The sequence below is a fragment of the Ovis canadensis genome, chromosome X (genome assembly GCF_042477335.2).
Source record: "Ovis canadensis isolate MfBH-ARS-UI-01 breed Bighorn chromosome X, ARS-UI_OviCan_v2, whole genome shotgun sequence".
Taxonomy (NCBI): Eukaryota; Metazoa; Chordata; class Mammalia; order Artiodactyla; family Bovidae; genus Ovis; species Ovis canadensis.
The window spans coordinates 62,168,192-62,194,272 of record NC_091727.1 but is presented as its reverse complement, the minus strand read 5'-3'; the positions used below and the strand labels follow the sequence as shown (position 1 = coordinate 62,194,272).

Below are 26,081 nucleotides of genomic sequence, written 5' to 3'. Positions count from 1 at the left end.
AGCCTGATGGGGTCGCACAGAGTTGGACACGACTGAAGTGACTTAGCAGCAGCATACACTTGCTATGAATGACCCTACATTTGACTCTTAGCTTTCTAGCAGCCAGTACTCTCTTCAGTTCAGTCACTCAGTCATGTCCAACTCTTTGCGACCCCATGAATTGCAGCACACCAGGCCTCCCTGTCCATCACCAACTCCTGGAGTTCACTCAGACTCAGGTCCATCGAGTCAGTGATGCCATCCAGCCATCTCATCCTCTGTTGTCCCCTTCTCCTCCTGCCCCCAGTCCTTAGCAGAGCACAATTCAATAAAAAAGTTTCTTCATGGGGAGGGGACTGGTGATACAGTCCAGGTGGTATGTACCGTTCAAATCCAAGCTCTTAGGATAGGATACATTAGGTAAGATACATAGATTAAGCTGCTAAGACACCACAGTAGCTTCAAGACATTTATTTCTTGGTTCTGTAACAGTTCAGCAAGTTTGTCCAGGCCTGATATGGTGATTTCACAAGGACTATAACTCAGGTTACTTCTTTGTTGTTCTGTCATCCCTAAGGTGTTGCTTCACTTACATGACCAAGTATTTTCTACATTATATCAACTGGGAGGGATGAAAGAAAGGAAGTGGAGGATATAGCTGTTTTCTTTAAGGCAATGACCTGGAAGTCTCACATATTACTTTTATTTACATACCATTTATCAGAACTTAATCTCATGGTCACATCTAGCTATAAGCTGCTGCTGCTAAGTCACTTCAGTCGTGTCCGATTCTGTGCGACCCCATAGATGGCAGCCCACCAGGCTCCACCGTCCCTGGGATTCTCCAGGCAAGAACACTGGAGTGTGTTGCCATTTCCTTCTCCAATGCATGAAAGTGAAAAGTGAAAGTGAAGTTGCTCAGTCATGTTCAACTCTTCACGACCCCATGGACTGCAGCCTACCAGGTTCCTCCGTCCATGGTGGGTTGCCATTGTCTTCTCCACTAGCTATAAGAGAAGCAGGGAAATTTAGTTTTTATTTGGGGCACCCATGTGTCCAGCTAAGACTTTAGTTTTTTTACTAAAAGGAATAGAGAATGGATTTTGGAGAACAATTGGTATTCTTTGCCATATTATCTTTGTTACCTTAAATAATGTAACTTCTCTGGTAGTCATTTTTTTTTCAGCTGAAATGTGAAGGTGATAATAAACACATGCTGTGTGATAGTTGTGCTTCCCAGGTGGCTCAATGGTAAAGAATCTACCTGACAATGCGAAGCTGCAGGAGACTCTGGTTCAATCCCCTAGCCAGGAAGATCCCCTGGAGGAGGAAATGGCAACCCACTCCAGTATCCTTGCCTGGGAAATATCATGAATGAGGAGACTGGAGACTGGTGGTGTTCATGGTACCGGTAGCAAGAGTCAGACATGACTGAAGCAACTGAGCACACACCCACATGTGATAGTTACATGCCCCAAACTTAGCTAGTGACAAACCTGGAATTTAAATCCAAGTACCTGGCTCAGAGTTGAAGTATTTAATCACTATGCTGTGCTGCCTCAGCAATCATTTTGGTACAGTTGTGTTACTGGGTATATACAGGGCACTTTGGGTTTATCAAAGATGGGTACTTGCAGAGAAGTACAACCTATATCAGTATTTACAGTGGGAAAGAAAGGAAAATAGAGAAATGAAATTTCCAGAAGATGGTCCAGCATGAACTAAGGCCCAATGGCCTAAAATCCCTAACCATTTTATGTTATTGGATCATGAAATGGAAATAGGAGTGGCAGGAGATGTGATTGGAGGCAGACAGTGGCCATATCCTAAAATGACTAGACTTTGACTCATTAAGGAGTTTGGAATGTTTGAAATAGTTCTTGCAAGTGATAGCTTATGATGAAAGATGTTGGAGTCTGATCTCCAAAGAAGACTTAGCTTTGGGACCAGGGACCAGGCTTGATCACTCAAAAGCTTTTGTGTAGCAGATTTTTATTAAACTGAAAAAGGGACAGAGAAAGCTTCTGACATAGACATCAGAAGGAGGCCAAAGAGTGCCCCCCTCGTTAGTCTTAGCAAGGGAGCTACTTTTTAATTGATGATTATAATAAATCAAAAGAATGTCTCAAGGTTGTAAAGATCTTACTAGACCCATTCCTACAACTTACATTTTAAGATGATAGGATTAGAACTAACAATAGAAAGATCTAACTAGACCCACTCCCATAATATACATTTTAAGATAACAGGATTAGTTAGGTTTTCAAGAAGGAGAAACTGTTCTCAAGCAGGATACATTATTGTTATATAATCCTTAGTACAGAGTTTAAGCTGAGTTGTTTTGTTATGTAATTATTAGCTCTGGGCTTAAAGAAAAAAACATTTTATGTGACTAAGTAATGTAGGAAAAAATGTTTGTCCTTTCCTCCTCTTTGAGAATTCCAGACCACTATCTCCTCCTTGAGAGCCCCAGACCCCTTTCTGCTCCTCGGGGACCCCGGACTTCTTATCAACTGGCCTAGAAATTGACTCTCTTACAAGCTTGGGAAAGCCTTGCTTCAAACTTAAGTAGTATGATGAATAGATTTACATTTGGGATACTGTGTGGATGGGGCTGTACTTCATACATGTAAGAAATACAGAATGAGAAAATTTTGGAGGGATGGAGAAAAAGCTCAATTTGGGCCATATTGGATTTGAGATTTCTGAAATACATCCAGAGATCAATATCTTAGAAGTAGTTGACTATGAATCCAAAGCAGGAATTGACAAACTTTTAAAAATTTAATTTATATTTTTATTGTAGGATAATTACTTTATATAATTTTGTTGTTTTCTGTCAAACCAATAAAATTCCAGTGGCAAAACTGGCAGCAGACCTGTGAGCTGTAATTTTTTGACTCATGGTCTGAAGAGCAAATATTATATATTGATTAGCTGGTTTGGTTCATTCATTCAGAAAATATGTATTGAGTACCCACATTTGTGATGTGGAGAGCTGACTTATTTGAAAAGACCCTGATGCTAGGAAAGATTGAGGGCAGGAGGAAAAAGGGACGACAGAGGATGAGATGGCTGGATGGCATCACCGACACAATGTACATGGGTTTGGGTGGACTCTGGATTTGGTGATGGACAGGGAGGCCTGGCGTACTGCGGTTCATGGGGTCGCAAAGAGCCAGACACAACTGAGCGACTGAACATAACTGAGCTGAACCCACATTTGCCAGGTATTGTTTTAGGCGCTGGAGATACAACCTTTATGTAAATTAGAAAAGCAGTGTCCATGTAAGTAAAATATATAGTACATTAAATGGTGATGACCATTAAGATGAACAGTAAAGCAGAAAAAAGGCATAGGAATAGTTGAGAGAAGTGATTTTCAAATTTTAAATACAGTGCCCAGGAAGACCTCATTGGTCTTCTGAGAAGACCTACCTCTTCTGAGAAGAAACCTACAAGAAATAAAGGAATAGTTCATTCAGGTGTCAGTGGAGAAAGCAATCTAGGCTGAAGAAATGTTAAGTAGAAAATGTCTGAGGCAGAATGTGCTTATCATGTTCATGGTACAAAAATGAGGCCAGATTGGCTAGAATGGATGAATCAAAAGGAGAAACAGAAGAATATAGGTTCAGAGAGGAAATAGGGAGGGAGAGCTGAATAGATCCTGTAGGGCCTTAGAAACCTTTGGAAGGAATTTGACTTTGCTATCTGAGTAGGATAAAGTGATGTTTTTGATTAGAGAAATGACATGATTTGACTTAATAGGAATATTCTAAATGGATAACAGCTGTAGGGGAACAAGGGTAGAAGCAAGAAGACTGATTAGGAACCTGTTTCAATAATGGAATTAAGAAGTGGTTTGTACCTCAGATGATGGTGGTACAAACAGTGGAGATGGTGAAAAATGGTTAGATTCTAAATAATTTCGAAGGCAGAGCTGGCAGGACTTGCTGACAAATCATATGTGGAATATGGGAGACAAAGAGGAGTCATTGATAACTTCGAGGTTTTATATCTTAGCAACTGGAAGGATGAAGTTGCCATTTTACTATGATGGATAGGCTGAGGAAGGAGAAGAATTAAAAAAAAAAAAGAGCACAAGTTCAGTTTGGGACAAGTTATGATAGATAGGCTTGTGAGACCTCTGAGGTAAGATAGGAAAACAAGATTAGGGACATACAGTTGGCCTTTTATAGCATAGAAGCAGTGGTTAAAACCATGCGAGCAAATAGTCTTGCCTAGGGAATACTTGAAGCAGGAGAATAAATGTTAGACCAAAGATTGAAACCTAGGGAATGCCAATGTTTTAAGGGCCATTAGAAGAGACCACAAAATAAATTAAAAAAAAAAAAAAAGAACGTTCAGTTACAGGAGAATGAGGAGCTAGGGAGTCATAGACTCCTGGAAAGGAGGTGGTTTTTGGAAGGAACGAGTGGACAGTGGTTTCCAGTTCCCAAGACATGTCATGTAAGACAGGTACTGAAAAGTATCTACTGTTTTAAGTGTTTTTAAATATGAGCTGCTGCTGCTGCTGCTGCTAAGTCGCATCAGTCATGTCCAACTCTGTGCGACCCCATAGATGGCAGCCCGCCAGGCTCCCCGTCCCTGGGATTCTCCAGGCAAGAACACTGGAGTAAGTTGCCATTTCCTTCTCCAATGCATGGAAGTGAAGTCACTCTTAGCGACTACAGCCTATGAGGCTCCTCCGTCCATTGGATTTCCCAGGCAAGAATACTGGAGTGGGGTGCCATTGCCTTCTCCATAAATATGAGCAATACATGGTAAAAACTTCCAACCATGAAGAAAGTGTAGAATAAAAGAGAATTCCATCCTTTACCTATTCTCAACTCCTAGTTCCAATTGTCATTTCAATAATTTCTTCTTTGTCATTCTGTCAAAGAAAAGCAGTACATATACACATACACAAATGCATTAATGTGCATATTTTATTCCTCTACTTGAAAAGGTTAAAAACACTAGACACTATATATGAAACCAGCACAGAACAGAAACAGACTCATAGACAACAAATTTATGGTTAATAGGGGAGTAGAGTAAAGGGCAGGGAAAAACTGGGAGTTTAAGACTGACAAGTAGACACTGCTATATTTAAAACAGATAACAAGGAACTACTGTATAGCACAGGGAACATTGCTCAATATTCTGTAATCTAAATGGGAAAATTACTTTAAAATTAATAGATACATGAATATGTATAACTGAACCACCTGAAACTAACACATTGTTAATCAAATATGCTCCAATATAAAATTTTTAAAAAATTTAAAAATGAAGAATCTAAAATTTGAAGGGAATAAGGCACACCAGACCAGCTATGGATCTTGGGACCTGAGGAATGATGGGGCCACAAGTCATCAGAGGTTTGTTTTTGCCTCATGTTTCCCAGATTGAGTGGTATAGAAGCTGACAAACTAAGAACCTCAATGGGTACAGTCAAAATGGTCCCAGCAAAAACCTGTTCTCACTATCCAAGGGAACTGGAGAAAAACAGCCTAACAACAAAGAAAAAAATTTTTGATAACCCCTTCACACCAAAATGCCACCAAAAACTTGAGGCCTCACCCCCAGTCTCAGCAAAGGCAGAGTGGAAAGCCAGTCTGTAACAAGGCACCTCAACCAACCTCTTCCTGCTCCATGTTATTATCTCAAGGAGGCCAGTTGGGAACCAGACTTCATCCTCACCTTCATCCTCAACCTCCCCCACCATCTATTATGTCAGAGGAGGCCTGCTGGAAATACAGGACATTATCACTCAGTGGTAATAAGTCTACCACACTGGTGTCAAAGGAAAGAAGACCACGTGGGGAAAAGTAATGGACACCCTTCTTTTCCAGCCAGAGTGGTATCAACAGGGCCTAGTTGTTGTTGTTGTTCAGTCACTTAAGTCATGTCTGACTCAGTGCAACTCCATGGACTGCAGCATGCCAGGCTTCCCTGTCCTTCACTGTCTAAGAGTATACTCAAAACTCAAGTCTGTTGAGTCAGTGATACCATTCAACCATCTCATTCTCTGTCACTCCTTTCTCTTTCTGCCCTTAATCTTTCCCAGCATCAGGGTCTTTTCCAATGAATTGGCTCTTCGAATGAGGTGGCCAAAGTATTGGAGCTTTAGCATCAGTCCTTCCAATGAATATTCAGGACTGGTTTCCTTTAGGATTGCGTGGTTTGATCTCCTTGCTGTCCAAGAGACTTTCAAGAGTCTTCTCCAGCACCACAGTTCAAAAACATCAATTATTTGGCCCTCACCCTTCTTTATGGTCCAACTCTCATATCCATGCATGACTGCTGGAAAAACCATAGCTTTAACTGTACTGACCTTTGTTGGCTAAGGGATGTCTTTGCTTTTTAATACGCTGTCTAGGTTTGTCACAGTTTTTCTTTCAAGGAGCAAGCATCCTTTAATTTCACGGCTGCATTCACCATCCACAATGATTTTGGAGCCCAAGAAAATAAAATCCACCACTGTTTACATTTTTTCCCCATCTATTTGCCATGAATTGATGGGACCAGATGCTGTGATCTTAGTTTTTTGAATGTGGAGGTTTTTTTTTTTTAATTAATTTATTTATTTTAATTACTGATTATTTTACAATATTGTAGTAGTTTTTGCCATGCATTTACATTTATCAGCCATGAGTGTACATGTGTTCCCCATCCTGTAATCTCCTCCCACCTCCCTCCCCATCCCTTCCTTCAGGGTCATCCCAGTGCACCAGCCCTGAGCACCCTGTCTCATGCATCAAAGCTGGACTGGTGATCTGTTTCTCATATGATAATATACATGTTTCAATGCTCTTCTCTCAAATCATCCCACCCTCTCCTCTCACAGAGTCCAAAAGTCTGTTCTTTACATCTGTGTCTCTTTTGCTGTCTCTCATATAGGGTCATAATTGTCATCTTTCTAAATTCCATATATATGTGTTAATATACTGTATTGGTGTTTTTCTTTCTGATTTACTTCACTCTGTATAATAGCCAGCCTTTTCACTCTCTTGTTTCACCTTCCTCAAGAGGCTCTTTAGTTCCTCTTCACTTTCTGCCATTAGGGTAGTGTCATCTGCATATCAGAGGTTATTGACATGTCTCCTGACAATCTTAATTCCAGATTATGATTCATCCAGCCCAGCATTTTGCATGATGTACTGTGTGTATAATTGCCAGGGGACAATATACAGCCTTGACATAGTCCTTTCACAGTTTGAATCAATCCATTGTTCCATGTCCAGTTCTAACTTACTTCCTTACCTGCATACCAGTTTCTCAAGAGGCAGGTAAGGTGGTCTGGCATTCCCATTTCTTTAAGAATTTTCCACAGTTGTGATCCACAGTCAAAGGCTTTCATGTAGTAGTCAATGAAGCAGAAGTAGATGTTTTTCTGGAATGCTCTTTCTTTTTCTGTTATCCAACAGATGTTGGTAATTGGATCTCTGGTTCCTCTGCCTTTTCTAAATCCATCTTGTACATCTGGAATTTCTTGGTTCACATACTGTTGAGGCCTAGCTTGAAGGATTTTGAGCATTACCTTGCTAGCATATGAAATGAATGTAATTGTATGATCGTTTGAACATCCTTTGGCATTGCCTTTCTTTGGAATTGAAATGAAAACTGACCTTTTTCAGTCCTGTGGCCATTGCTGAGTTTTCCAAATTTTCTGGCATATTGAGTAAAGCACTTTAACAGCATCATCTTTTAGAATTTGAAGTAACTCAAGTGGAATTCTATCACCTCCACTAGCTTTGTTCTTAGTAATTCTTCCTAAGGTCCACTTGTCTTCACATTCTAGAACAGGGTGTAGTGGGGAGCCTCAACTCCTACTTTTGCCTATCAGTAACAAGAATTTTTTCCTTCCCATGGGGATGTAGAGGGAAAGTTGAAAATCTGGATTTCCAGGCATCCTGGTAATAATAAGATAGTGCTTCTCCCATCAGAGACACTGTCAGAGGAGGCCTGCACTAACAGAAAGTATAAGCAAAAACAAGATTTGCATAATTCTCAAAATGTACAGACTTCAGTTGAAAATTATTTTCCATACCAAGAACCAGGAAGATCTCAACATGAATGAGAAAAGACCTCCAGTAGCAACACAGATGACAGATGATATAATTGTTAATTATCTGATAAGAGTTTTAAAGCATTCAGCATAAAAATGCTTTAATGAGCAATTAGGAATACATTTGAAACAAATGGAAGGCTTGCTCCTTGGAAGGAAAGGTGTTGATAGGTGAACAGTGTTAGTTGCCTAATCCCTGAAGATTTAGTTTGGGGACCAGGGACCAGGCTTAATCATTCAGAGCTTTTGTGTGGCAGAAGTTTTATTACAGTGGAAAAGGACAGAGAAAGCTTCTGACATAGACATCAGAAGGAGGACAGAGAGTGCCCCACTTGCTAGTCTTATCAAGGCCTTATATATTTTTACCAGACTCACTCCCACAACATACATCTTAAATTAACAAGATTAGAACAGCAGAAAGGTTTTACCAGACCCACTCCCACAACATAAGTCTTAAAATAACAAGATCAGTCAGAATGTTCTTGTTAGGAGAAACAAGCAAGATATAATATATATATATATATATTGTTATATAATCATTAGCACAGAGCTTGAGGAAAAACATACCCTTGAGCAAGATCAGTTGCTCTGTTGTGTAATCATTCAGTTCAGTTCAGTTGCTCAGTTGTGTCCGGCTATTTGCAACCCCATGAATCGCAGCACGCCAGGCCTCCCTGTCCATCACCAACTCCCAGAGTTTACTTAAACTCACGTCCATCGAGTCAGTGATGCCATCCAGTCATCTCATCCTCTGTTGTCCCCTTTTCCTCCTGCCCCCAATTAGGCTTAAAGAAAGTTAATCTTAAAATATTGTTTTCATAAAAGCTCAGAATTTAAGAAAAAATGTCTTATGGACTAAGTGTCCTTTCTCCTCCTTGAGATCCCTGGACCCCTCCCTCCTTGAGGACTCTTTGATCAACCCACCTAAGAATTAGCTCTCTCAGTATGACCTAGACAGCATATTAAAATGCAGAGACATCACTTTGCTGACAAAGCTCCATATAATCAAAGCTATGGTTTTTCCAGTAGTCATGTACAGATGTTAGAGTTGGACCATAAGAAGATTGGGTACTGAAGAATTGATACTTTTGAATTGTGGTGCTGGAGAAGACTCTTGAGGGTTGCTTGGACTGCAAGGAGACCAAACCCATAAGTCCTAAAGAAATCAACTCTGAATATTCATTCACTGGAAGGACTGATGCTGAAGCTGAAGCTCCAATACTTAGGCCATCTGAAGCAAAGAGCAGATTCATTGGAAAATACCCTGATGCTGGGAAAGCACCAACCGAATGGACATGAGTTGGAGCAAACTTAGGGAGATAGTGAAGGACAAGGAACCCTGGCATGCTGCAGTCCATGGGTCGCAAAAAGTTGGACACAACTTAGTGACTGAACAACAATGGAAAATTTCTGTAGAGAAGTACAAAGACTCAGCAAAGGAACAGAAGATATAAATAAGAACCAATTGAAAATATAGAATGGGAAAATGCATTGAGTGAAATTTTTAGATTCAGTGGATGGACTAAACAATATAATAGAAAGGCTAGGAAATAGAAACAGTGAACTTTTTGAATAACAGAAATTATGCTATCCAAACAACAGACAATTATGAAAATTTGTTACAGCAGACATGTTCTAAAAGAGAGGTTCCTAGGTGGTACTAGTAGCAAAGAAGCTGATAACCCTAGTCATATCATGGCAAAACACTTGTTAATTATATTACAACTGATTCCTTATAAATCAGATCACTTTCTAACAGAGCCGCTAGCTGTAGTGGTACTGGTTGAAAAATATCATGTTGATATGTGTTAGCTGCTTCTTGCCACTTTTAGTAAAGTCTTATGAAAGAGACACACTTAAGCTGATTTAAGTGGTAACTTTGTGGAAGCAGTTTCAACAGGAAATAACCAAGTGGCCCTCAAACTTTCTCAAGCCAGCCCTTTTGGAAATTTTCAGTTAGACAGTGGTGGCCAGACCAGCACCAAAGATCAGGTTGTTTCAGATAGCTTCAGGGTAACTGCCATTAAGATAAGAGAGAGGGGGCATTAACAATACAGATGCAAATACAGAAATAATTAAAGTTTTAAAGTATAAAAACTATTTCTCGGATACTGAGAAAGGTTAAAGATTAGGTATATCCAAAAACTCTCTGCTCTGGAAAAAAAAATCAATGAGAAAACTGTCAAAATTGTCAACTTCATATTTTCTAAGACTCTGGAAATTAAAGGTTTGTAGCAGTCTGGGGATGGACTTCCAAGGTGGTTAAGTGGTTAAAAACAAAACAAAACAAAACAAAACACCCACCTGCCAATACAGGAGACATAAGAGACATGAGTGTGATCCCTGGGTCAGAGGAGGACATGGCAACCCAGTACAATATTCTTGCCTAGAGAATCCCGTGGACAGAGGAGCCTGGTGGGCTACAGTCCATAGGGTCACAAAGAGTCAGACATGACTGAAGTGACTGAGGACACACACATGCATCCTGAAAGAATGACTAAAGAAAGTTCTCTAAACAGAAAGGGCACAATAAAGGAAGGGCTTTTGGAATAGCAGGACAGAACAAAAAACAACAGAAAGAGCAAAATTGTGGATACATTTAATAGATTTTTTCTTCTCTCCTTGAGTTTTCTCAATTATGTTTGATGCTTAATGCATAAAATAAATTTTTCCAGCTTTATTGAGATAAAGCAAAAATTATAATGTGATCTGATATGAGTCTCAGTGTATGTGAAGAAAATACTTGATAGTTGTATTATAATAGATGGAACACAAAGAACATCAAGTGAAAAGAAATTTGCACATTTCACCAAACACATGAAATGTTGACACTTAGTAGCCTATAAGTTATATATGTACAATATAATACCTAAAGTAACCACTAACAACCTATGTAAAGAGATGCACTCAGAAACCCTATAGATCAATGAAATTGGAATTCTAAGAAATGTTCAAGAAAACATAGCAATCCTAAATGGTTATGTACAAAATAATCAAAGAAGCTTCAAATCAATGAAGCAAAAACTTTTAGAACTGAAAGAAGAAAGAAAAAAATCCATAATTAAACTTTAACAACCTCCTCTCCCAACAACTGAAAATGCAATTATACAGAAAATAAGAAATGATTTAGAAGTCAAGAGCACCATCAAACAACAGGATCTGATCAATATTTATGAATACTATACCCAACAATAGCAAAATATACATTGTTTTCAAGTGACCATAGAACATATAACAAGGTAGACAATATCCTAGTCTATAAAACAAGCTTCAATTTTTTTAAATTGAAATCATGCATGATTTCTCTGGTTCCAATGGAAGCAAACTAGAAATCAATAACAGAAAGGCAACATGAAGCTTGGCAGAAAAAATGGTGATGGTAGAAAATCTAACTTCCTTGTCCCCTCATATTGATCAATGATTGGATAGCTATCCATGAACAAAAACCTCTAGGAGGCTTCTATAGTCTACTTAAGAAGTTTTAGAAACACATTAGAACAACAAAAACAACAAAAAGATAATAATTTCACAAAAAGAGAAGGAAGAAATTGCATTTTGGTTGCATCATCCCCATCCTTCAAGTCAGCATTGTTTGTGCCAAGAAAGAACTTCCCGGCTAGAAAGAGTTCCTTTTGCCAGGAAGGAAAGAGGAAGGTGAGTGACCAGCTTCTCCAGCCTCTCATGGTGCTATGTAAAGGTTCTACTTTGGTTTCATACTATTCAGACCAGCAAAGCAGAAATGTATACAGCTGACTGGGAACAAAGAAGAAAAACAGAGGCTGTTATTAGCAGACATGCAGTGGGACTGATTAAACTCCACAGAGACCTGCTCTGCAGACAAAACTCAGAGGATTTCACCATCGATGAAGCCAGTGGTCAGCGCAGCTTCTGTGGACCCCTTATAGATCTCATCAGCTTTCTCCTCACAGGTATTCATGTTCCCTAATGCCAGCCAACTGAATCAGTCTCCACTCTCTCCACCCACTCACCCCTGATGAGTCCAGGAACCACATTGGCAGCCATCCAAAGTGTCTGCAGCTGCACAAGTGTGAAACACAAGCTGCCTGAGACCCTCCTCACCCTATTGGAGCCCAGGAACCATACCTACAGCCAGTGTGGGCCTGCAGCTGTCTGAATAGGGCTGGTTTAGTACACCAGCTTATAGACCCTAGGGTCCCCACTGCCACTGTGCCCACATTTGGAGCTAGCCTACCCATTTGTGCCCCTGCATTCCACTGGCCTGATCCTCGTCTTTGGCCTCCACCATAATGCACACATCCTGGGGGAAAGGCATGCAGCCATGGATGACAACTGCTTGTGGACCTGAATCAAGCTCTGCCTTCTGTCACTGGCCAGCATCACTGTACCCAGCTGTAACTTGCCCTTCTGGCTATGTACCTGCATACCCAAAGCCCAACTCAAATCACCAGCTGCTACTGCAGCATGCATGCCTGGGGCGGGGGTTGGAGGGGCAGTGTATGCAGCTGCAGGAATGTACACCAATATCCAGGGACTCCACCACTACTTATGGGCTCAGATCAGGCTATGTACGCCTTCTGTCACTGGCCAACACAATAGCACCCATCCTTCCATCTGTGGGCCTGCATATCTCTAACCTGAACTATGTCACAAGCCTCTACTGAAGTGTGCATACTTGGGGGAAGAGTGTGCAGCCATAGGAGATCATTCTGACATCTAGGGCCTCTACAGCTATCAGTGAGCTCATAGTTGGCCCCGACCTTTGCAGTTTGCCCTTGTTCCCATCACTTTACATGTCTGTCTGCAATTAGCCCTTGCCTATAAACAAGCACCTGCAACTGGTCCCTTTAGCTGAGTTTGTGTACACCAGCAACTCCACCCATCACAGCTGACTGCCCTGGTCCCTAGCTATTGGTCCTGGAGGTTCCACTTAGGATGCCAATAATCCTTGCAGCTACTGTTGACCCCCCACAGTACCCACCAAGCACCATGGAGTTGATGATACTGTGGACCCCAGTAGCTTCAGCCAAAGAGACATCATGCCCCCATAGTGCCTGATGTGCTCCTAAACTTAGCACACTATACTACAAGACTGGGGGTCATAGCACAACCCTGCATGCCTCCACTCACAGGTGAAAGGCAAAGTCAATCTTTACCAAATCTTTACCTTTACCAAAGTCAATCCATAAAGTCTGGAAAATATGACTGCTTCTTCAAATGAGCAGACACCTATGAAAGGCTACATGGGATTATGAAGGATTTGAGAAACATGTCTCCACCAAAAGAATATGGTAAACCTCTAACAGCTGGCCCCAAAGAAATGGAGACCAGGAATTGCCTGACAAAGAATTCCAAATAATTGTTCTACAGTGACCAGAGAGTTATAAGAGAAAACAGACAAATGTTTTATCAAATCAGGAAAACAAAATGAGGAGTTCAATAAAGAGATGGAAAACATAAAAAAGAAACAGATTTTGAGGCTGAAGAATATGACTAATGAATTCAATCAATTCAATCAACAGCAGACTTGAATATGTAGGAGAGGATCAATATGCTAGAAGACAGACTAATTGAAATTATCTAATCAGAGAATAAAAAGAAAAAAGTATGAAAAATAATGAAGAAAACCTGCAGGACTTATGAATGAATATCAACAAAAATAATGTACTAATGATTGGAGTCTCAGAAGGAAAAATGGATTTAAAGTTTATTTAAATTAATGGCTGAGAACTTCCTACACCCAGGGAAATATTTCTGTATCCACGATCATGAAGCTAATTTTAGATCACCTCAAAATTTCAATCCACAGCAATATTCTCCAAGATACATAATAATAAAACTGTCTAAAAGTGAAGATAAAGATTTTTTGGGGGGGGTGGAAAAAATAGTTTATTTGGGGTCTTAGGAGACACAGCTTTGGGTAAAAATGAAAGAGTATTCTGGGGAAGAGAAAGTTAAGAACTTATAAAGACAAAATTAGCTACAAAGATGTTCATTGTTTTCTGGTGAGAATTGTGACTGACTCTAATACAAATCAGGAAATATTTGCTGTTAAGGCATCACAGGTTATTTTAGGGTAGGTGTCTGAGAAGTAGACAGGCTGTCATAAGTTATTTTAGAGTAAAGGTCTAAGAAGTATCTTGAGTTTCTGGCAGATATTCTGAATGACTTCATTAGGAGAACAAGTGGTCAAAAAGTCAGATTCTATCCAGGCTGAGATGTATTAATACATAAGCCACACTTACTTTATGGCCTCCCAGTTCCATTTTACAGAGCTCTCTGAGCAATACTAACTTCATTTTGATTTTTCTTTCATAATATCCAGGAGCATTTTCCATCTGAAGTGTTTACAAAAGGAAGACTACAATATTTCCTTGTTACATCAGTGGTTCACCATTGGTTCTCCTGGTTCTCATTGGTCTCATTGGTTCACCTGGTTCTCCCACATTGCACTCAGATTCTTTACCATCTGAGTCACCAGGGAAACCCATTTTGCATGGGAGTGAACTTAAATTACTAGCATAAAATAGACTTTTGTATATGAGATGTTTTACGTAAAATTCATAGTAACCACAAAACAAAGACTTTCAGTAGATTCATAAAAGATAAAGAGAAGGCAATCAAAACACACCACAATGGAAAATCATCAGTTTACAAAGGAAGGCAGCAAAGAAAGGAAGAAAGAAAAATAGAAGTAAAAAACAGCCAGAAAACTATAAGATGGCATTAGTTAAGTCCTTAGGGCTTCCCAGGTGGCTCAGCGATAAAGAATCTGCCTTCAGTGCTGGAGACACAGAAGACATGGGTTCGATCCCTAGATCAGAAAGATTCCCTGGAGGAAGGCTTGGCAACCCACTCCAGTATTCTTGCCTGGAGAATCCCATGGACAGAGGAACCTGGTGGGCTGCAGTCCATGGGGTTGCAAAGAGTAGGACATGACTGAAGCAACTGATCATGCACAAAGCTAAGTGCTTACTTGTTAATAATTACTCTGAATGAGTAGTAGATATAATTCTTCAATCAAAAGACAGAGTGGCTGAATGGATTAAAAAAAAAAAAAAAACAACCATATGCTAACTCGAAAAGATTTACTTCAGCTTTAAGGATACACATAGGCTCAAAGTGAAAAGAGGATAAAAGACATTTCATGCCGATAGGAACCAAAAGAAAGCATGGATGGCTTATATTAATATCAGACAAAACAGACTTTAAACAAAAATGGTAACAAAAGACAAAGATGGTCGTTATATAATAATAAGATCAATTCGTCAAGAATATATAACAATTATGAATAAATTTGTACCCAAGATTGGAGTACCTAAATATCTTTTTTAAAAATTGGAGCACCTAAATATTTTAAGCAAACACTAAGAAATCTGAAGTGAGGCATAGACAAAAATACAACAGTAAAGGACCTTAATACCTCCCTTTCAACAATGGATATATCATCCATGCAGAAAATAAACAAGGAAATGTTGAACTTGAACCATACTTTAGGCCAAATGGAACTAACAGACATACATATACATAGCTTGCATGTATTGTGGGTTCAGTTCCAAACCACTGTAATGAAGTGAATATTGTAATAGAGTGAGTCACACAAACTTTTTCTTTCCCAATGTATATGTTATGTTTATAGTATAGTGCAGGCCATTATGTGTGGGATAACATTATGTCTGAAAAACAACATGCACACTTTAATTTTTTATTTATTTTTTTATTTTTTACTTTACAATTTACAAATTATTTATTGCTTAAAAATGCTAACTATCATCTGAGCCTTCAGGAAGTTGTAATCTTTTTGCTGGTGGAAGATCTTGCCTCAGTGGTGATGGCAGGGTGTTGGTCGCTGAAGGTTCAAGTGGCTGTGACAATTTCTTAACATAAGGCAACAATGGTGTTTGTCACATCAGTTGTTCCTTTCATGAATTATTTCTTTGTAGCATGAAGTGCTGTTTGATAGCACTTTACCCACAGTAGAACTTCTTTCAAAGCTGGAATCAGTTTTCTCAAAATCAGCCACTGCTTCATCAACTAAGCTTATTTGTAATATTCTAAATACTTTTTGTCATTTCAACAATCTTCATACAATCTTCACCAAGAGTAGATTCCCTCTTCAGAAATTACTTTCTTTGCTCATCCATAAGAAGTAACTCACCATTCATTACAGTTTTATCATGATATTGTAGCAATCCTGTCACATCTTCTGGCTCCACTTCTAATTTTAGTTACCTTGCTATTTCTATCACATCTGCAGTTCCTCCTCCACTGAAGTGTTGAACCCCTCAGAGCTATCCATGAAGGTTGGAATCAACTCCTTTCAAACTCCTGTTAATATTGATATTTTGACCTCTTCTCATGAATCACAAATGTTATTAATGGCATCTAGGGTGATGAATTCTTTCCAGAATGTTTTCATTTACTTTGTGTGGATCCATCAGAGTAATCACTGTCTATGTCAGTTATAACCTCATAAAGTGTTTTTGTTAAATCATGAGACTTAAAAGTTGAAATCACTCTTTAATCCATGGGCAGCACAATGAATGTTGTATTAGCAAGCATGAAAACATTAATGTCATTGTACATTCTCCATCAGAGCTCTAGGGTGACTAGGTGCACTGTTAATGAGCAGTAACATTTTGAGCGGAACCTTTTTTTCTGAGCAGTAGGTTTTAAGAGTAGGCTTAAAATATTCAGTAAACTATGTTGTAAACAGATGTGCTGTCATCCAGGATTTGTTGTTGCATTTGAAAAGCCCAAGCAGAGTAGATTTAGCATAATTCTTAAGAGCCCTAGGATTTTCAGAATGGTAAATGAACACTGACTTCAACTTAAAGTCACCATCTGCATTCACCCATAACAAGAGAACCAGCTTATATTTTGAAGCTTCAAAGCCAGGCACTGACTTCTCCTCTCTAGCTGTGAAAATTCTAGATGGCATTCTTCCAATAAAAAACTGTCTTGGTTATATTGAAAATCTGTTGTTTAGTGTAACCACTTTCATTATCTTCGATAGATCTTCTGAATAAGTTGCTGCAGCTTCTACATCAGCACTTTCTTTTCACTGTACCCTTTTATGTTACGGAGACAGTTTCTTTCCTTAAACCTCACAAACCAACCTCTGGTAGCTTCAGACTTATATAATTTTCTCACCTCTCTTACATTCACAGAATTGATGAGTTAGTATCTTGCTTTGGATTAGGCTTTGGCTGAAGGGAATGTTATGGCTGGCTTGATCTTCTGTCTAAGCCACTAAAACTTTCTCCATGTCAGCAATAGGCTATTTCAACTTCCTTTTTTTTTTTTTTTACTTATTTTTATGTTTAATTTTCATTGAAGTATAGTTGATGTACAGTACTATATAACTTACAGATGTGTTATATAGTGGTTCACAATTTTAATAGTTATGCTCCATTTATTGTTATGATAAAATATTGGCTAATTCCCTGTACAGAACAATATATGCCTGTAATTTATTTTATACATAATAGTTTGTACCTCTTAATCCCCTTACCCTCCCTGCTTCTTTCTCCCACTGGTCACCACTAATTTGTTCTCTGTATCTGTGAGTTTGCTTCTTTTTTGTGTTATATACACTAGTTTGTTTATTTTTTAGATTTCGCATAAAGTGACATCATGCAGTATTTGTCTTTCTTTGTCTGACTTATTTTGCTCCAAACATAATACCCTCCAAGTCCATTTGTGTTGCTGCAAATGGCAAAATTTTATTCTTTTTATGGCTGATTAGTATTCCATTGTGTATGTACACATACACACACACACACATATATATCACATTTATCCATTCATCTCTTGATGGACACTTATGTTGTTTCTATATCTTGGCTATTGTAAATAGTGCTGCTATGAATGTTGGGGTATGTATATCTTTTCAAATTAGTGTTCTTTGTTTTTGTTGGATATATATCCAAGAGTGGAATTGCTGGATCCATTTTCAATCACGAGAAAGAAGAGCAAAGCTGGAGGCACCATGCTAATTGATTTCAAACTATACTATTTAAACAAACTATAGTAAACAAAACTCTATGGTATTGACATAGAACTAGACACATAGGCAAATGGAACTCAATCAAGAGCCCAGAGATACCCTTCTGTATATACAGTTAACTAGTATCTGAAAGAATACTCATTGGGGATAGGATAGTTTTTTCCATAAATAGTGTTGGGAAAACTAGATTACCACATGCATAAGAGTGAAATTGGAACCCCATCTTAAACTTTACTCAAAATGAATTAAATACTTAAACATAAGATCTGAAACTGTAGATATCTGAGAAGAAAACATAAGCAAATGTTCTTTGACATTGATCTTCTAGTTATTTCCTGTAAAGCATAAGTAACAAAAGAAGAAACAAATAAATGGAACTACATCAAACTAAAAAACTTCTGCACAGCAAAAGAAAAAATAAACAGAAACAGACAATGAAATGAAAAGGCAATATAAGGAATAGGAAAGATTGTTTGCAAATCATATATTGGGTAAGGGCTTAATAACCAAAATATATAAAAAACTCATGTAACTCATTATTTAAAAAAAAAACCCTATTGAAAAGTGGGCAAAGGAACTGAATAGACAGTTTTCCAAAGAATACATACAAGTGAACAACAGGTATATGAAAAGATATTCAGCATCACTAATTGGTGAAATGCAAATCAAAACCACAGTGAGATATCACTTCCCACCAGTTAGAATGACTATTATCAAAAAGGCAAGAGATAACAGGCGTTAGCCCTGATGCTGGGAAAGATTGAAGGCAGGAAGAGAAGGGGGCAAAAAAAGATGAGATGGTTGGATGGCATCACTGACTCAATGGACATGAGTTTGAGCAAGCTCCAGGAGTTGGTGATGGACAGGGAAGCCTAGGGTGCTGCAGACCATGGGGTTGCAGAGTCAAACACAACTGAGCAACTGAACTGACTGACTGAACAAGTGTTACCAAGGGTATAGAGAAAAGGGGAACACATGCACTGTTAGTGGGAGTGTAAACTTGGTACAGCCACTATGGAAAATAGTATGGTGATTCCTCAAAAATTAAAAATAAAACTACCATACAATCCAGCAATCTCACTCCTGGGTTTATATCCAAAGGAAACAGAAACTGATTTTTAAGGGATATCCACACCCACATGTTCACAGCATAATTAATGATAGCAAGATATAGAAACAATCGAAGTGTCCATCACAGATGAATGAAGAATTTGTGAGATTATGAGATTATAAATAGTATAAGTGAAAAAAGATGTTGTGAGGTTAAATATAACATATATAGACATGAAAAAGAAAGAAATTCTGCTGCTTTGCAATAACTGGGTGACCCTTCAGGACATTATGCTAAATGAAATTAATAAGACAGAGAAAAACAAATGCCATTTGATATCAATTATTTGTGGAATCTAAAAAAAACAAACTCAGAGAAATAGAGTGGTGATTATCAGGAACTGTGAGGTAAGGGAAATGGGAAAATACTGTCAAGGAGTACAAGCTTCCAGTTACAAGAGTAATAAGTTCTGGAGATCTAATGTACCGCATGGTGATTGTGGTCAGTAATACTTTATTATATACTGGAAAGTTGCCAAGACAGTAGATCTTATATGTTCTAACCACAAAAAGAAATGGTAATGCTATGGGGGTAATCATTTGTAACATACAGTGTATCAGATCAACAGACTATATACCTTAATCTTCCACAATGTTATATGTCAGTTACAACTCATAAAGCTAGAAAAAAAGAAGCAAAATGTGAAGATTCTCCAAACACTTAAATATTAAACACACTCTTCAATAATGCATGAGTAAATAAGGAAGTTTCAAGAGAAATAAGAATAACACTGAACTGAATGACAGTATAAATATATCTCAATTTATGGAAAACAACTAAATCGTTTGTTGAGAGGCATACTCATAGGATTGAATGCTTACCTTAGAAAAGAGGAAAAGTCTAAATCAATAAACCAAAATGTCACTTCAGAAACTTAGAAAAATAAGAGAAACATAGTAGAAAGAAGGAAATAAATGTAATTAATGAAGATACAAGTTTTAAAAATCCCTGGAGTTGAAAACAGAGAAACAATACAGAAAAATCAATGAATGAGTTGGTTATAAGAGAAACAATATCTAAAAATCAATAAAATTAATAATTTTTTAGAAGGCTAATGAAGCAGAACAGAAGAAGCAAAGGAAGTGAGTGAACACAGACTACGAATGTCAGGAACAAAATGGAAGGTATCATACTGATCGTGTGAATCTGGAAAGGATAATAAAAGAATAATATGAACAGTTCTATACACATAACTTTGGTAACTTAGATGATATGGATGAGTTCCTTAAAAAGTAAAAAGTACTACAACTCACTCAGTATGAAATAGATCATTTGAATAGCCCTAAAACTACTAAGCATATTGAATTCATATTTAAATAATCTCTGAAAAAGAAATCATTAGGCCTGGATTGTTTTACTGGAGAATTATACCAAAAATTTAAATAAAAATTAGCATAAATTATACAAAATATCTCCTGGAAAGCAGAATAGGAGAAAATACTTCCCAAATTGTATAAAGGCAGTATTTGTCTGACATCAAAACCAGAAATAAAAATGATATAGAGAAAAGAAAGTTATAGAAAATTATAGACTAATAATATCCCTCATAAATATAAGTGCAAATATCATTAATAGTATGAAGATAGAATTCATAAAAACTAAAAAACCAAAACTATACACTATGATAAAATGGAGTTCATTCCAGGAATGCAAAGTGGTTCAGTTGATTTTAAAATAAATCATCTTATATATTAACAGGCTGAAGAAGCAAAATCACAAAAACATGTTAGTTACATAAATTTATGCAGAATATGTACTTGAAAAAATTACCACACATTTGTAAACACACACACACACACACACACACAATCCTCAGCAAACTAGGAATAAGAAATAATCACCTCAGCTTGGTAAAGAACATCTTAAAGAAAACCCTGTAGCTAACATCATACTTAATGGTGATTTGTTGAATACTTTTCATATAAGATTGAGAATAACATGAGAATGTTTGCTCTTGTCACTGCTATTCCGTATAGGAATGGAATTTAGGGGAAAGGATGGGAGAGGGATAAATTAGGAATTTGAGATTAACATATACACATTATAGCACAGAGAACTATACTCAATATTTTGAGTGTATATGTATGTATATATGTATACACACACACACATATATATATATATATATATGAAATTGAATCACTTTGTGGTATACCTGAAATTAGCACAACATAAATCAACTATAATTCAATTTAAAAAATGAAATAACTTTAGAAAGTAAAAAAGAAAAAAAGGAAAGGAAATAAAACATAGTTTGGATACGAGGAAATATAAGTCCCTACCTGCCAATGACGTGATTGTCTACATAGAAAATTCTAAGGAGGACATTAAAAAAAAAAAAACAAAAAACTTCCAGAAATAGAAAGGGAATTTATCAAGGTTACAGGATACAATGCCAACATGCAAAAATCAATTGAATTTTTATACTAGCAATGAAAATGTGAAAAATGAAATTAAAAAACAGTGCCATTTATAATCTCTCAAAACAACTGAAATGCTTAGGTATATGTCTAATAAAACATTTATAAGATTTATATGCTGAAAATTGTAGAATGCTGATAAAAGAAGTTTAAGAAAATTTAAACAGAAAGACATAAGGAGTAGAAAGCTCAATATAGTGAAGGTTTTCATTTCTTTATATATATATATATATATATATATATATATATATATATATGGCAATTAATATGAAAACCTGAGCAAGATTTTTTGCAGAAAGAGACAAGGTTATACTAACATGTGTATATATACATACACACACACACACATATATATATATATACACACACACAATATAGTATGCATATATACATATAAACACACATCCATGTACACAGAGGAACTAGAAGAGCTAACAATTTTTAAAATAAAAAATGAGGCGATATTATTAATGTTTATTATATTGCTTCAGAAGCCAAACAGTCTGAAATTGGCAGATGGATAGACACATACATCAATGTAAGAGAACCATCTATAAATAGCCTCATAGTTCAGTTCAGTTCAGTTGCTCAGTCGTGTCCGACTCTTTGCAACCCCATGAACCGCAGCACACCAGGCCTCCCTGTCCATCACCAGCCCCTGGAGTTTACCCAAACTCATGTCCATTGAGTCGGTGATGCCATCTAATCATCTCATCCTCTGTCGTCCCCACTCCTCCTGCCTTCAATCGTTCCCAGCATCAGGGTCTATTCAAATGAGTCAGCTCTTCGCATGAGGTGGCCAAAATGTTGGAGTTTCAGTTTCAACATCAGTCCTTCCAATGAACATCCAGCACTGATTTCTTTTAGAATGGACTGGTTGGATCTCCTCGCAGTCCAAGGGACTTTCAAGAGTCTTCTCCAACACCACAATTCAAAAGCATCAATTCTTCTGTGCTCAGCATTTTTTATACTCCAACTCTCACATCCATACATGAATACTGGAAAAACCATAGCTTTGACTAGACGGACCTTTGTTGACAAAGTAATGTCTCTGCATTTTAATAGGCTATCTAGATTGGTCATAACTTTTCTTCCAAGGAGTAAGCGTCTTTTAATTTCATGGCTGCAGTCACCATCTGCGGTGATTTTGGAGCCCCAAAAAATAAAGTCTGACACTGTTTCCCAATCTATTTGCCATGAAGTGATGGGACCAGATGCCATGATCTTCGTTTTCTGAATGTTGAGCTTTAAGCCAACTTTTTCACTCTCCGCTTTCACTTTCATCAAGAGGCTCTTTAGTTCTTCACTTTCTGCAATAAGAATGGTATCATCTGCATATCTGAGGTTATTGATATATCTCCCAGCAATCTTGATTCCAGCTTGTGCTTCCTCCAGCCCAACATTTCTCATGATGTACTCTGCATATGAGTTAAATAAGCAGGGTGACAATATACAGCTTTGATATACTCTTTTTCCTATTTGGAACCGGTCTGTTGTTCCATGTCCAGTTCTAACTGTTGCTTCCTGACCTGCATACAGGTTTCTCAAGAGGCAGGTCAGGTGGTCTGGTATTCCCATCTCTTGACTTTTCCACAGTTTATTGTGATCCACACAATCAAAATCTTTAGCATAGCCAATAAAGCAGAAATGGATGTTTTTCTGGAACTCTTTTGCTTTCTCAATGATCCAACAGATGTTGGCAATTTGATCTCTGGTTCCTCTGACTTTTCTAAAACCAGCTTAAACATCTGGAAGTTCATGGTTCACATATTGCTGAAGCCTGGCTTGGAGAATTTTGAGCATTACTTTATTAGCATGTGAGATAAGTGCAATTGTGTTGTAGTTTGAGCATTCTTTGGCATTACCTTTCTTTGGGATTGGAATGAAAACTGACCTTTTCCAGTCCTGTGGCCACTGCTGAGTTTTCCAAATTTGCTGGCATATTGAGTGCAGCACTTTCACAGAATCATCTTTCAGGATTTGAAATAGCTCCACTGGAATTCCATCACCTCCACTAGCTTTGTTCATAGTGATGCTTCCTAAGGCCCACTTGACTTCACATTCCAGGATGTCTGGCTCTAGGTGAGTGGTTACACCATCGTGATTATCTGGGTCATGAAGACCTTTTTTGTACAGTCTTCTGTGTATTCTTGCCACCTCTTCTTAATATCTTCTGCTCCTGTTAGGTCCAGACCATTTCTGTCCTTTATCGAGCCCATCCTTGCATGAAATGTTCCCTTGGTATCTCTAATTTTCTTGAAGAGATCTCTAGTCTTTCCCATTCTGTTGTTTTCCTCTATTTCTTTGCATTGATCATTGAGGAAGGCTTTCTTATCTCTCCTTGCTATTCTTTGGAACTCTGTTCAAATGGGTATATCTTTCCTTTTCTCCTTTGCTTTTCAATTCTCTTCTTTTCACAGCTATTTCTAAAGCCCCCTCAGACAGCCATTTTGCTCTTTTGCATTTCTTTTTCTTGGGGATGGTCTCGATCCCTATCTCCTGTACAATGTCATGAACCTCCCTCCATAGTTCATCAGGCACTCTGTCTATCTGATCTAGTCCCTTAAATCTATTTCTCACTTCCACTATATTATCATAAGGGGTTTGATTTAGGTCATACCTGAATGGTCTCATAGTTTTCCCCACTTTCTTCAATTTTAAGTCTGAACTTGGCAATAAGCAGTTCATGATCTGAGCCACAGTCAGCTCCTGGTCTTGTTTTTGCTGACTGTATAGAGCTTCTCCATCTTTGGCTGCAAATAATATAATCAATCTGACTTTGGTGTTGACCATCTGGTGATGTCCATGTGTAGAGTCTTCTCTTATGTTGTTGGAAGAGGGTGTTTGATATGACCAGTGCATTCTCTTGGCAAAACTCTATTAACCTTTGCCCTGCTTCATTCTGTACTCCAAGGCCATATTTGCCTGTTACTCCAGGTATCTCTTGACATCCTACTTTTGTGTTCCAGTCCCCTATAATGAAAAAAACATCTTTTTTGGTGTTAGTTCTGAAAGGTCTTGTAGGTCTTCATAAAACCGTTCAACTTCAGCTTCTTCAGTGTTACTGGTCGGGGCATAGACTTGGATTATCGTGATATTGAATGGTTTGCCTTGCAAACGAGCAGAGATCATTCTATCATTTTTGAGATTGCATCCAAGTACTGCATTTCAGACTCTTTTGTTGACTATGATGGCTAATCCGTTTCTTCTAAGGGATTCCTTCCCACAGTAGTGGATGTAATTGTCTACTAGACTAAATCTGATAGACAGAGTGCGTGATGAACTATGGACAGAGGTTCGTGACATTTTACAGGAGATAGGAATCAAGACCACCCCCAAGAAAAAGAAATGCCAAAAAAGCAAATAGCCTCATAAAGTATGGCCAAATTGTTTTTGACAAAGTTACAAAAGCATGTAGAAGGAGGAAGGATAATCTTCAATAAAAGATGGTGAAAGTGAAAGTGAAGTCACTCAGTCGAGTCCGACTCCTTGCAACCCGTGGACTGTAGCCCGCCAGGCTCCTCCGTCCATGGGATTCTCCAGGCAAGAATACTGGAGTGAGTTGCCATTTCCTTCTCCAGGGGATCTTCCTGACCCAGGGATCGAACCCAGGTCTCCCACATTGCAGGCAGATGCTTTAACCTCTGAACCAGGTGGAGCAATTCATATCTATAGGCAACAAAAGTGAACATTGACCTAAAACTCACATCTTATGGAAAAATTAACTTAAAATCAGCATACATAAAAATGCAAAAGTATACAACTTTTAGAAGATAATATAAGAGGAAATATATGGACCTATTAAAGAGCTTTATTGAGCAGATTTTTGTGTTTACACAAAAGCACAAAGAAATACATTAATAAATTGAACTTCATCAGAATAAAAATATTTGCTCTGTAAATTATAAAGATAAAAAACCAATCTACAGACATGGAGAAAATATTTACAAACCATGTGTCTGATAAAGGACTCATAACTAGAATATTAGCTCAGCTGATACAGAATCTGCCTGGAATGTAGGAGACCCTGGTTCTATTCCTGGGTCAGGAAAATCTCCTGGAGGAGAGCATGGCAACCCGCTTGAGTATTCTTGCCTGGAGACTCTCCATGGACAGAGGAGCCTGGTGGGCTACAGTCCATGGGGTCACAAAGAGTCAGACATGAATGAGCAATTAAGCAAACCTAGAATATACAAAAAACTCTCAAATTTCAATGGTAGAGAAAAAATCAGACAATCCAATTCTAAAATGAGCAAAAGATGTGAAAAAGATAAATGTATGACAAATAAACACATCAAAAGATGTTCAAGATCACTAGCCATTCAGTTCAGTTCAGTTCAGTCACTCAGTTGTGTCCGACTCTTTGCAACCCCATGAATTGCAGCACACCAGGCCTCCCTGTCCATCACCAACTCCTGGAGTTCACTCAAACCCACATCCATCGAGTCAGTGATGCCATCCAGCCATCTCATCCTCCATCGTCCCCTTTTCCTCCTGCCCCTAATCCCT

General features: G+C 38.1%; 1 protein-coding gene across 6 annotated transcripts in view; it reads left to right on the top strand.

The window, feature by feature from the left end:
• The window catches only part of OPHN1 (oligophrenin 1), a 585,383-nt gene that overhangs the window by 462,364 nt on the left and 96,938 nt on the right, over window positions 1-26,081 (top strand). The window lies entirely within an intron of this gene.